The sequence below is a fragment of the Grammomys surdaster genome, unplaced genomic scaffold, assembly GCF_004785775.1.
Source record: "Grammomys surdaster isolate TR1022 unplaced genomic scaffold, NIH_TR_1.0 197, whole genome shotgun sequence".
NCBI classification, from domain to species: Eukaryota; Metazoa; Chordata; class Mammalia; order Rodentia; family Muridae; genus Grammomys; species Grammomys surdaster.
The window spans coordinates 2,845,547-2,855,982 of record NW_021604642.1 but is presented as its reverse complement, the minus strand read 5'-3'; the positions used below and the strand labels follow the sequence as shown (position 1 = coordinate 2,855,982).

Sequence of the window (10,436 nt, the reverse complement as noted above, 5' to 3'; positions counted from 1 at the left end):
GAATCTGAGTCGTATTTGAACATCAATTTTGCATAAAATAAAACAGAATTTGAGACATTAAGTTCCTTGTCTAATTCTAAATTGCATGCTCTTAAGAAACATTCTGTTATAAAAGACGTTAGTATTGCCTTTCTATACTGCTACATTCTTCAGCCTTCTTTCTATGCTATATGGCCACCCCATTTCTAGGAAATTTAGGACCAGAGTCTCCCATCACTGCCATCTTATTCAGTGCTCATCTGTTGTCCTCTACCAGGTAGAGGTAGACTCAAATCCTCTTTATAATTTGTTTATTTTCTTGCTCGGAATAGAAAATTTTAAATGATGAGTCAATGATAATAGGCTTCTAAACTTGTAGTGTCAGAAGGATTCACAGTCAGAGGATCTGGTAACCGTAGGAGAAATAAGACTATCCAGGACCATTCCTTGAAACATGAGGATAATGTCTCTCAGAAAGGAAAGGCAAGAGCTTCCCAGTTGCAGTGCAGAAGTGGAAAATGTGAAGACAATTTAATATTAATCAGTTTAGATGCTGTACTTTAACATCTTCTAGCCAAGAGAAAAAAAAAAAAAACCAAGGCCAATTCATTCACAAAGCAGACAATAAATTGAGACTTTCATGCCTCTTCAATTTCTTTCAAGGAAATTCTTTTGTTCTTTTATTTCATTCCTGCTTCCTTTTGTGTGGCTTTTTACATACTTGCTTTAACTTCTGATGTTTGCTTTTTCTTCTTGTCTAAGGCTGCTATGATGTGATAGGTGGCTTTCCTCCCATAAAGGTCTATGTTTTAGAGTCTTAGTGTCTGGGATGACAGTGTCAGGAGGTGAGGTCTAGTGGGAGATATTTAGGTCCCTGGGAGCATGCCCTTGGAAAGTATGAAGATAGGTCTTTCAGGTCACTTATGTAGTTTATATAAGAACAAGCATTTATATACTTGTGCATATACCTGGTTTCTGAAGTATAACTTGTTATAACTATAAATAGTAATGTGATGACTCTCTTTTACATATGCTCCTGCTATTCCAGTGCCATGGCAAGGTAATGAAGCTCTGGATGTCTTGCCAGAATACAATAAGATGTCTGGATTTTCAGCCTCCAAACCTGAGCTAAAACCTCTTCTCTATAATTATTATTCTACATATGTGGCCATGGTGAGCAAATTCGACAGAATACAACTTTGGAGAGTTGGTTCTCTCCTTCTGTCTTTACTTGGCTTCCAGGGATTGAACACTGATGATCAGGCTTGTACAGTAAACACTTTTGCCTGCTGCACACCTTCTCTTTTGGAAGTACTCAAGTTCAGACATTTTGTTATAATATTACAGAATAAACGAATGCACTGGCCTATGCTCATTTTTCAGAATTTGCTGACAAAAATACGTCTTTCTAGCTTTGACTTTTGGTCTTTCTATGTATTCACCTTTCTTTGCTTTTCTCCAGATATTCATTTTCCCAAATCATTCTAGACAGGAAAAAGTTTTGCTGAATGTTCCAGACTAATATTTAGAACTTTCCATACAAAGTTTTCTTTGTTACAGGCTTAGAAGGACAAGATTCATCTGCTGCAATCAATAGGTTCAAGAGTGCAGTTGCAAAGAGGGACAACAAAGTCTTCATCCAAGGAAATGAACGTAAATCAGGCAAATCAAGACTCCCTGAAAATATGACAAGACAAAGTCAGATTCTTAGGAAATGGAGTCTTTGAAGGCTCCCAAAAGAAGGGTGGCAGGAGATAAATGTTCAGTGAATGGAGGCCAGGTGACAGAGAAATCTCTCCAAGGGAAGGGAATAGTCTTGGGGTCAAGATTGTAACAAGAAGCACAGGGCAGCACAAACATCAGACAAAAGAGATTGCCTTGTAATTAGGTCAAATAACTGAACACTTGGCTCAACACCTTGTTTAAATGCACTCCAAGCCAAATTCTGGATGTCTTGAGCTATAACAAAATCTAATTTGGATTTTAAGGGAACAGATGAGAAATTGGGTCCAGTGTTTTATATGCTGTGAGTCCGCTAGGCCATGCATCACCTAGATTTCAATTTAAGGCTATACTCTCTATAAAAACAACATACTCTCTGTTTTTTTATCATTTGTATTCCTTTAATTTTTGAATTATTTTGTTGCTGCCATTGCTGATAAAAGAGGAAAAAGATTTAGATGCATTCCATCTGATCTAAAAAAAAAAAAATGAGATCAAAGATGGCCAAAGTTTCCCATGTTCAGCATCTCAGAGTTATTGATAGTCACATAAAGAGCTTACCATCCATGAGAGAGAAAGTGTCGAACATCAATTCCATCCCATGTAGGCTTTGCTCTCCCACCAGTCCTTGTTAGCTGGCTCTACCATATTCTCTGTGAGCCCCATGATCCACATACACCTTGAATGTCCAATTTGTAGAAAAGGTTGTCATAACCACTAAAAATGATGAACTCAATGTCAGGATTTGAACTTTCAAACAATGACAGGGTCTCAAATATTTGAATTGAGACATTTTGTAGGAATTAGAGAAAATTTTCCTGCGATAAGGCTAGTCAGCCTTTACAAAAATACCAGTCCCTTTGTCCCTGTCCCCCAAAGATTCATATTGAAATCTTCACGGATAAAGTCCAATTATCAGCATAATTTTAAAGCTCTTTGTGTATTTTGAACATGCAGTTAAAGATATAAATAATTAATGTAGTTCAAACTTGTCAGTGTAAGTAAAGGGAAATGAGGATTCACATACAGGAAAAATAATGTGTCATGGCAGATTAGTCAAAGAAGCTAGAGTATAAATATCCTGCTTCTTTATCCCATGCTCTCTTTCTCCACATTGCTTTGCAATGTAAAATACCATTGCAAATGAAAGTTCCCTCTAAACCTTTTATGCACTTCTATCTAGCAGAAAGAACATCACAACCTTTCCATTCAATCTTTTTCATACATGTCTCACACAATAGCAGACTGGGATGATGGCTTGGAAATTGTATAGTGATTGCGACATGTATGAGATGAAATACTCAGACCCAAGGAACTCTTAACATCAGGATATGGGAATCTTATACATGAAAGGATTCCAAACATTTTATCTGCTTTTGAATAGAGCACATTTCTAAATACTTAAAGAGGTCCACAGAGTCTACAAAATAATTCTAAATTACATTATTATGTACTTAACATCATTATAAATCATTTCGTGATTACAAGAAGAACAAGAATAAAAAAGCCCTATTTGAGACAACTTCTAAGCTAATTCCTTCTGGTGGTAGAAATACAAACTTAGAGAATATGAATGATGAGAATTAAGTTCCACACTGCCCTTCAGAGTGATTCTACTGATTTCCACTCACAAGAACAACATGTAGAAATAATCAATCCTCTTCCTTTATTTCACAAAGAGAAAAACATTGTATTTTACCTTACTGATACCATATTTCTTATATTAATGAATAGCTGTATTACTGTGGTTTCCTTATTCATACCCTTTTTGCCAATTGAAATATAAAGAATTCTAAAATGACCCAAGTTCCCCCTTACATACATGCTTCCTCCTAGAATGTAATCAGTGCCTATGAATAGGATTTAATAGGCATTCTTTGTATGAGGTACGTTCAAAGTAAAAGATAAGATCAGTCAAGGACAGTCCAAGAAAACCTACAGAGTCAACTAACCTGGACCCAGAGAAGTTCATAGAGACAGAACTGCCAACCAGACAGCATGAACGGAACTGACATAGGCCCTCAGCACATATGTAACAATTGTGCAGCTGGGTCTTCATGTGGGACTCCTAAAGAGGGAAAAGGGGCTGCCTTTGGAACCTATTTCTTTAATGGGGCTGCTTTGTCTAACCTCAATAAAGATGTGCCTAGCCTTATTGAAACTATATATGCCAAGGGTGGTTGATATCCATGAGAGACCCCCCCTCTTTTGAGGAGGGAAGAGGGGTGGAGGCAGGAGAGAGGGAGAGACTGGAAGGAGAAGGGGGAAAGGAAGTTATGAGCTGCAATCTAGACATAATGTAAATTAATAACTAATAAAAGATTGACAATTAAGAACAGGTTATGAAATCATCAGTTTCATGTTTATGTTATATTATATACATAACCAATCTTTAATATAACAGCAGAAAGGGATTCTCCATGATATGACAGAGTTCCACAGGTAAGAACATAGGATGACGTCTAAGGATAATGATTCCCTTTCTATAGTTAACAACAAGGAAGTAAATGGAAACTCAGCCTACATCCAAAAATAACTTAATTCTGCCAATATATTGTCTCTGTGTGCTTGAGATAAGATTACTGAACCCAAGAAGTACTGATATTTTGCCACTTTAAAACTCTGAGTTTGAGGATGCCTTCTAGTATCTATTGTTTCCTCTTTTAATATTCTCCTTTGTGACACTTCACAAAAATCTAACCTCCAGGTTGTGAGAAACCCACAGCACATAAATAGACCACTTGTAGGCATTCATCGTAACAGCTCCAGGAATTAATATACTTTCTGGTTGTAGGATGTCCACGAAAATGAACCACATTGGCACATGGAACGTGGGTGATATGTTTTCCTACAGGAGGAGAAACAAGATGGAGGATTGCCCCCACATCACCCATCCATATAACGTCAGCTCTTACCACACACAGTGCTTGGTTTAGTGGGACTGGGTAAGCTGCCTCCTCTAAGAACTAATTATTACTTGAATAAAGTTATCAGAGCTATATGACCAACAAACCAAGGATGAGAAGTTGATACTGCAGAACTTTCTAACCTTCAGAGTGATAGTGTGTCACTGCCCTGTGTAGGTCAGGAAAGTGGGAACTGAGAGGATAGTCTTGGTTCAGTTGTACTGATCATGCTGCCAGGACATATCCATCCTCAACATTCTCTGTGTAGGTGGGTGAGAGAGAGTTCCCTTCAACTCTGCAGCATATACTTTCATGCTGCTATCATTTGATCCTAGAGTCCTATTTTTTCCCAAGTGCATGACAAGGTATGCTTCATTTGGGTCAGATGTTCACATCAATGTGTCTGCTCACTCCTGCTAAGAAAGCAGAGCAATTGTATCTCCTTCTAGCTCATATAGGAGCAAGGAGTGGCTGTTGAAATTTGGTGTACACGCTTCTGAAGAGACACTGTCATCCCAGCCAGAGAGGCTGTGGCAGTGGAGAGACCATCACTCCAGGTTCGTGGGCAGGCCCTTAGTTTCCAAATCGAACTAAATCAATAGTTTAAACAGATGTAGATCCATGTGACAGTAAAGAAGATTCAAAGGTTTATATTCTTTAGATGTCTACTTATGCTGCACTGGCTATTAAAAAGTTATGTGCAACTTCAAGATGAAAGGCACTAGCAGTTTCTTAGAAGAGTCCTCATCTTCTTGCGATTTAATGAGATAGAACTCACTGGGGCTTCTGACTCAGTCAGCTATTAATTGAATTAAAGTCAATGACAATCTTGCTGTATTTCCGTGTGAATTTTTCTTAATGTAGCCCCAGGCAATTTAAACATGAGCCTAATGCCCGTTGTCTGTTCACTGTCATGGTATTTAATTTATCTGACATGAAAACAAGTTCTCATATACCTTCCTGGATGATGAACTCGGCACATTCATTACATGGGATCAAGGCAATAAGCATATTGCAGCCCTTCATATCAGCTGAATTCTTGTTCATGATGGCATTCAGCTTGGCATGGCACACATAAAGATATTTAGTAGCAAATTTATTTCCTGCTGTTCTCCTGCTAGACAAGTCATCACTGAACCCATCTGGCATTCCATTGTATTGGATCCCAAAAATCTTGTTTTCTGTATTCTGGGAATTTGGATCCTTGCTTCACTGTGCTGGTAAGAAGGCCACTGCTATAAAATACTCAGATCATTTCATATAATCATCCCCTTTGTTCAGGATGTGTGTTAGGTCTGGAAATCATATGCCACCTCAAGCAGCTTTAGAATGAGGAAACTCACTGCAACGTCATCATTCTAGGGAGAAACTGCTACACCTCAGCCCTAACAGGAGACACAGTCCAAACAACCCGCTCAACTCTGCTCCAGGTTCTCATGTCTCCATCCTCCCCACCATGGGGTGCCAGAAGAGACTGGGGCCAAAACCTCCCCACTCCTCGATGAGCCCAGAAGTGGCCGCTCATGTGCAAGCTGAGCTGAGCAAGATCTGGGTCTGTGAGGGCACACACTAGCTATCCCTTCTGCCAGTCCACCCCTCAGCCCTACCACTGCCGCCACAGCACTGAAGAAAGAAGTCAGGAGGGCGGCCTCTGCTCTTGACTACAGATGTAAGGCAACCATTTCTTTCAAACACCTGTTGCTGTGACTCCCCTCCCATGAGAAACTTTAGCCTGGAATTGAGAGCAAAATAAACACTTTCTTTTTGTGTTGTTTGGTCGACATAGTTTATCACAGCAATAGCAAATAAAACTAAGGCAAAACTTTAAAATGATAAAAATAATAAGAAATCATACCTAAATTATTTACTGTAGCTGATTCTAGGAAAAATGAAGTAAAATTGGAATGATGTGACACATAAAGAAAATTTTGAGGTTACCTGTAAAAGTAAACTTTAAGTACATTAAAATTATTTTTGCAAAGCACCCAACAGTTAGCTTGTGAGTTTATAGAATACACTAATGGAGACAGAGTAGGATTTATCCAGAGATTCAGGCAGCGTCTCAGAGGCATGTTAACATGCAGAAAGGAACCACAGATGTGAATGGGTGTGAGGATTGGGGAGCCTATTAGGACTGTGGGCTGGGATCTAAAGAGCGAAGTATTCAAATATCTGTTCCAGTTTCCAAACGATAGTAAACACAGTTCACATTTCAGAACTTCAAGTTAGTCACTAAAAATAAAATGGATGTCTGGTCACATCTGCCAACAATTAGAGGAGATATTGGCCCTGACTATAGTTTTGCCTCTGATGAGAAAAGATCTTGGCTGGATCCCCACAATTCTGCTTCCTTGACCAGCTGTAGACCATCATGCTATGTCCTCAAAGAACATACTGCTCAGAGAATAGACACTCCAGGCCAACATACACTTTCTATTCCATTTCAGTGGTCTCGGTGTAACTCCCTGTTCCTTCTTACTCCACATTCAGGCTGGAATAGGCTGGGGATGTCAGAGAACAGAGTTGTGACTCAGGAGCTGACCCTCTCATGTGCTCCTGCAAAGGTTCCTTAGAATCTTACAGAGAGTGAGTCTCTTGATCTCCAATTTCCAGTAGATTATCCTGAAAATCCCGCCTAAAGGGAAAATAAAGCCTATCTTCAAACCTCATGCTCTTGATGACTTACATCCAGTGACATTTATTTTATTTCTTCCTTCCTTCTAGAGTTGAAGAAACCTGAGTGTCCCCCTAGAGTTAGAGTAACACTATTACATTTTATACAATGTGACACTCCAATAATGTACTGAACACGGCACCTACTTTGAGTATTTGAACACTTGTTTCAATTTTATTTTCTTTTTTAGTTCTATTTGTTGTACCTTTTTTTTTTTTTAGTTCTGGTAAACCACGGGCTCCGTACATTCTCACTAAGTGTTCTACTACTGAATTGGTGCCCCAGACTTGCCCCAGTCCTCTTTTACTTTGTAGTATTACTACACAAGAAGCTGAAACCAGTGAGGCAATATTTCTATAGCACCTACTGGGTGTCAAAAACCTTAGAATCTAAGAATGACATGAACTAGGTATAGTCCAGAAAGTGTGAGGCAAAAATACATAAAACAATAGCAGCAGTAAGAATCCCCTGTTATTTAGTAAGAGGCTAACACAGCAAGCTGAAGACTGTGAGCTTTAGTGTAAACCAACAGGTCTAAGGGTGTAAAGGGGCTCTGTAGAGGACAAGATGAATAAAATAAGGGAACATATGCTCTTAGATAGTAATCATCCTTAGAATTAACTAAAGTCTGTTTTCCTTCCTACTGTGGAGAGAGAATTAGATCCAGCCTACTCCAGTAAAGTTCAAAACAGAGCTGAGTCAATATTTTAACTTATTAGCTATAGGTAGAATTTCACTTGCCCTATATATTGTCAAGTATGGAAATGCTTAAAAAACTGACAACATGGGCCAGTGAGGGAGCTGTCTGGTTAATTTTATGTCAACTTCACATATGCTAGAGTCATTTGAGTGGAGAAAATGCCCCCAAAAGATCAGTCTGTAGACAAGCCTGTAAGACATTTTCTTAATTAGTGATTGATGAGGAAGGGCTCATCAACCCATTGTGGGTGATGCCACGCTTAGGCTGCTGATCCTGGGTTCTATAAGAAAGCAGGCTGAGAAAACCATGTTGATCAAGTCAGTAAGCAGCACTCCTCCATGGCCTCTGTATCACCTCCTTCCTCCAGGTTCCTGCCCTGTTTGAGTTCCTGTTCTGACTTCCAAGTATGATGAACAATGATATGGAAGTATAAGCTAAATAAACCCTTTACTCAACAAATTGCTTTCAGTTGCCATGTTTCATTGCAGTAATAGTAACTCTAACTAAAATAGGGGCTCAGGAAGTAAAAGTGCTTGCTACTGTGACGTGTTTAATCCCCAAATCCCAAATCTTAGAAGGAAAGAATTGACTTCCCAAAGTTTTCTTTAGCTCTCCCCATATGCAACAGCACAGGTGGATCTCCACACATACACAAATGCAAACAAGGGTAAAGTGCAAAAAAAAAACAACAAACAAACAAACAAATAAAACCTCACAGCACAGAGTCCTGGTCAGCCAGTGCATAAAAGAATTCAGATATCAAATCAATATAAATTGGTAATTTCCAATTAGAAAATATTCTAGAAACTTTATATTTATAACCAAGCCTAAAATAAAAAGTCTAGACATAAACCTGACAATATATGTAGTACTAATACGGAACAAAAATCTATAAAAATTATTTAAAGGTATTTTAATATTTGAATAAGTTTAGAGATATGTATTGACATGGACAGGCCAACTAAGTATTAACATAATGGCTATGCTCTCCAAATTGCTCTATAAATGCTAAAAGATCTCAATAAATCTAATTGTTTTATTTACATAAAAATTAATGAGTTCATTTTAACTTATTTGGAAGAGAAAATGCATAATATGGCCAAGAAATTTTGGAAATAAAAGTAGAAAAGAAAGACATGTCCTAACAGATATCAAAACTTGTTATAAAGCTATAATAACTAAAAATTTATAATTGGTACTAAATATTTTAATTAATGGAATAAATTGAGAGGATACCAGGAATAGACACAAGAAATGCATATCTAAATAAAATGTAAATACAGATATTGATGTGAATTGATGTATGGTAGAGGTGATATTTCACATTAATATGGAAGGAATAGTTGGAGTTTATTCATAAATGGAAACATCTGCTTATTCTTTAAAAAAATATTCTTGCTAGGTGGTGGTGGCACACATCTCTAATAACAGCACTCAGGAGGCAGAGGCAGGAGGGTCTCTGTGAGTTTGAGGCCAGCCTGATATACAAAGCAAGATCCAGGACATCCAAGGCTACACAGAGAAACCCTGTCTTGAAATAAAATCAGCATATATATATATATATATAAAATTTTCTAGGCAAATGTTTATAAATTTGGAGTACTAAAGTTCTTAGACAAGTAACAAAATGTAGAAACTATAAAGGTATTTGTGAACTTAACAACCTTAAAATGGAAAGCTGTTTCAGCAAAAAGCCCAACAACATAAGCAGAGTAAAACAACTGACAGGCTAAGAGAAAACATTTTCCAAAAATCATTGTCTGGAGTAAAAAGTAAACCAGAAGGACTAAAAGTTAAGCAACATGGTTGGAAAATATATAAGGAAGATGGGAGATTCACAGAATAAAGAATCCAAATGACGCCCCTTTCTCCACAGAATCCCCATGGCAGCTGGGACCCTGTACACATACCCTGAAAACTGGAGGGCCTTCAAAGCCCTCATCGCTGCTTAGTACAGCTGGAGCTCAGATCCTGAGGAAGAGATGGATGAGCATCAGCAGGCACTGGCTGCTGAGCCTAAGGGCAAGGACCCTTCCACTCACCTGCCAAAGAGTACTTCTGTGTTGGATGAGTTTAAGCGTAAGTACTCCAATGAGGATACTCTCTCTGTGGCACTGCCATATTTTGGGGAGCAGTTTGATAAAGATGGCTGGTCCCTGTGGTATGCTGAGTACCGGTTCCCTAAAGAGCTCACCTAGACCTTCATGAGTTGATCCTGGTAGTGAAGAGACCCAGACCCTGGTTCAAGAGTACTTTTCCTGGGAGGGTCCTTCTGACACGTGGTCAAAGCCGTCAATCAAGGCAGGATCTTCAAGTGAACATGCCTTGCCAGTCGCCTAGCTGCCTGCACCTAACCTTCAAGGGAGATCGAGATCATTAAAGGAAATTGAACATTGAAAAAAAAAAAAGAATCCAAATGACAATAAACACATGAAATGATGTTCAAATGTCACTT

At 38.5% G+C, this 10,436-nt stretch overlaps 1 pseudogene; it reads right to left on the bottom strand.

The window, feature by feature from the left end:
• Positions 1-5,381: 5,381 nt before the first annotated feature.
• On the bottom strand, positions 5,382-9,923 carry LOC114623365 (annotated as a pseudogene).
• Positions 9,924-10,436: the final 513 nt, after the last annotated feature.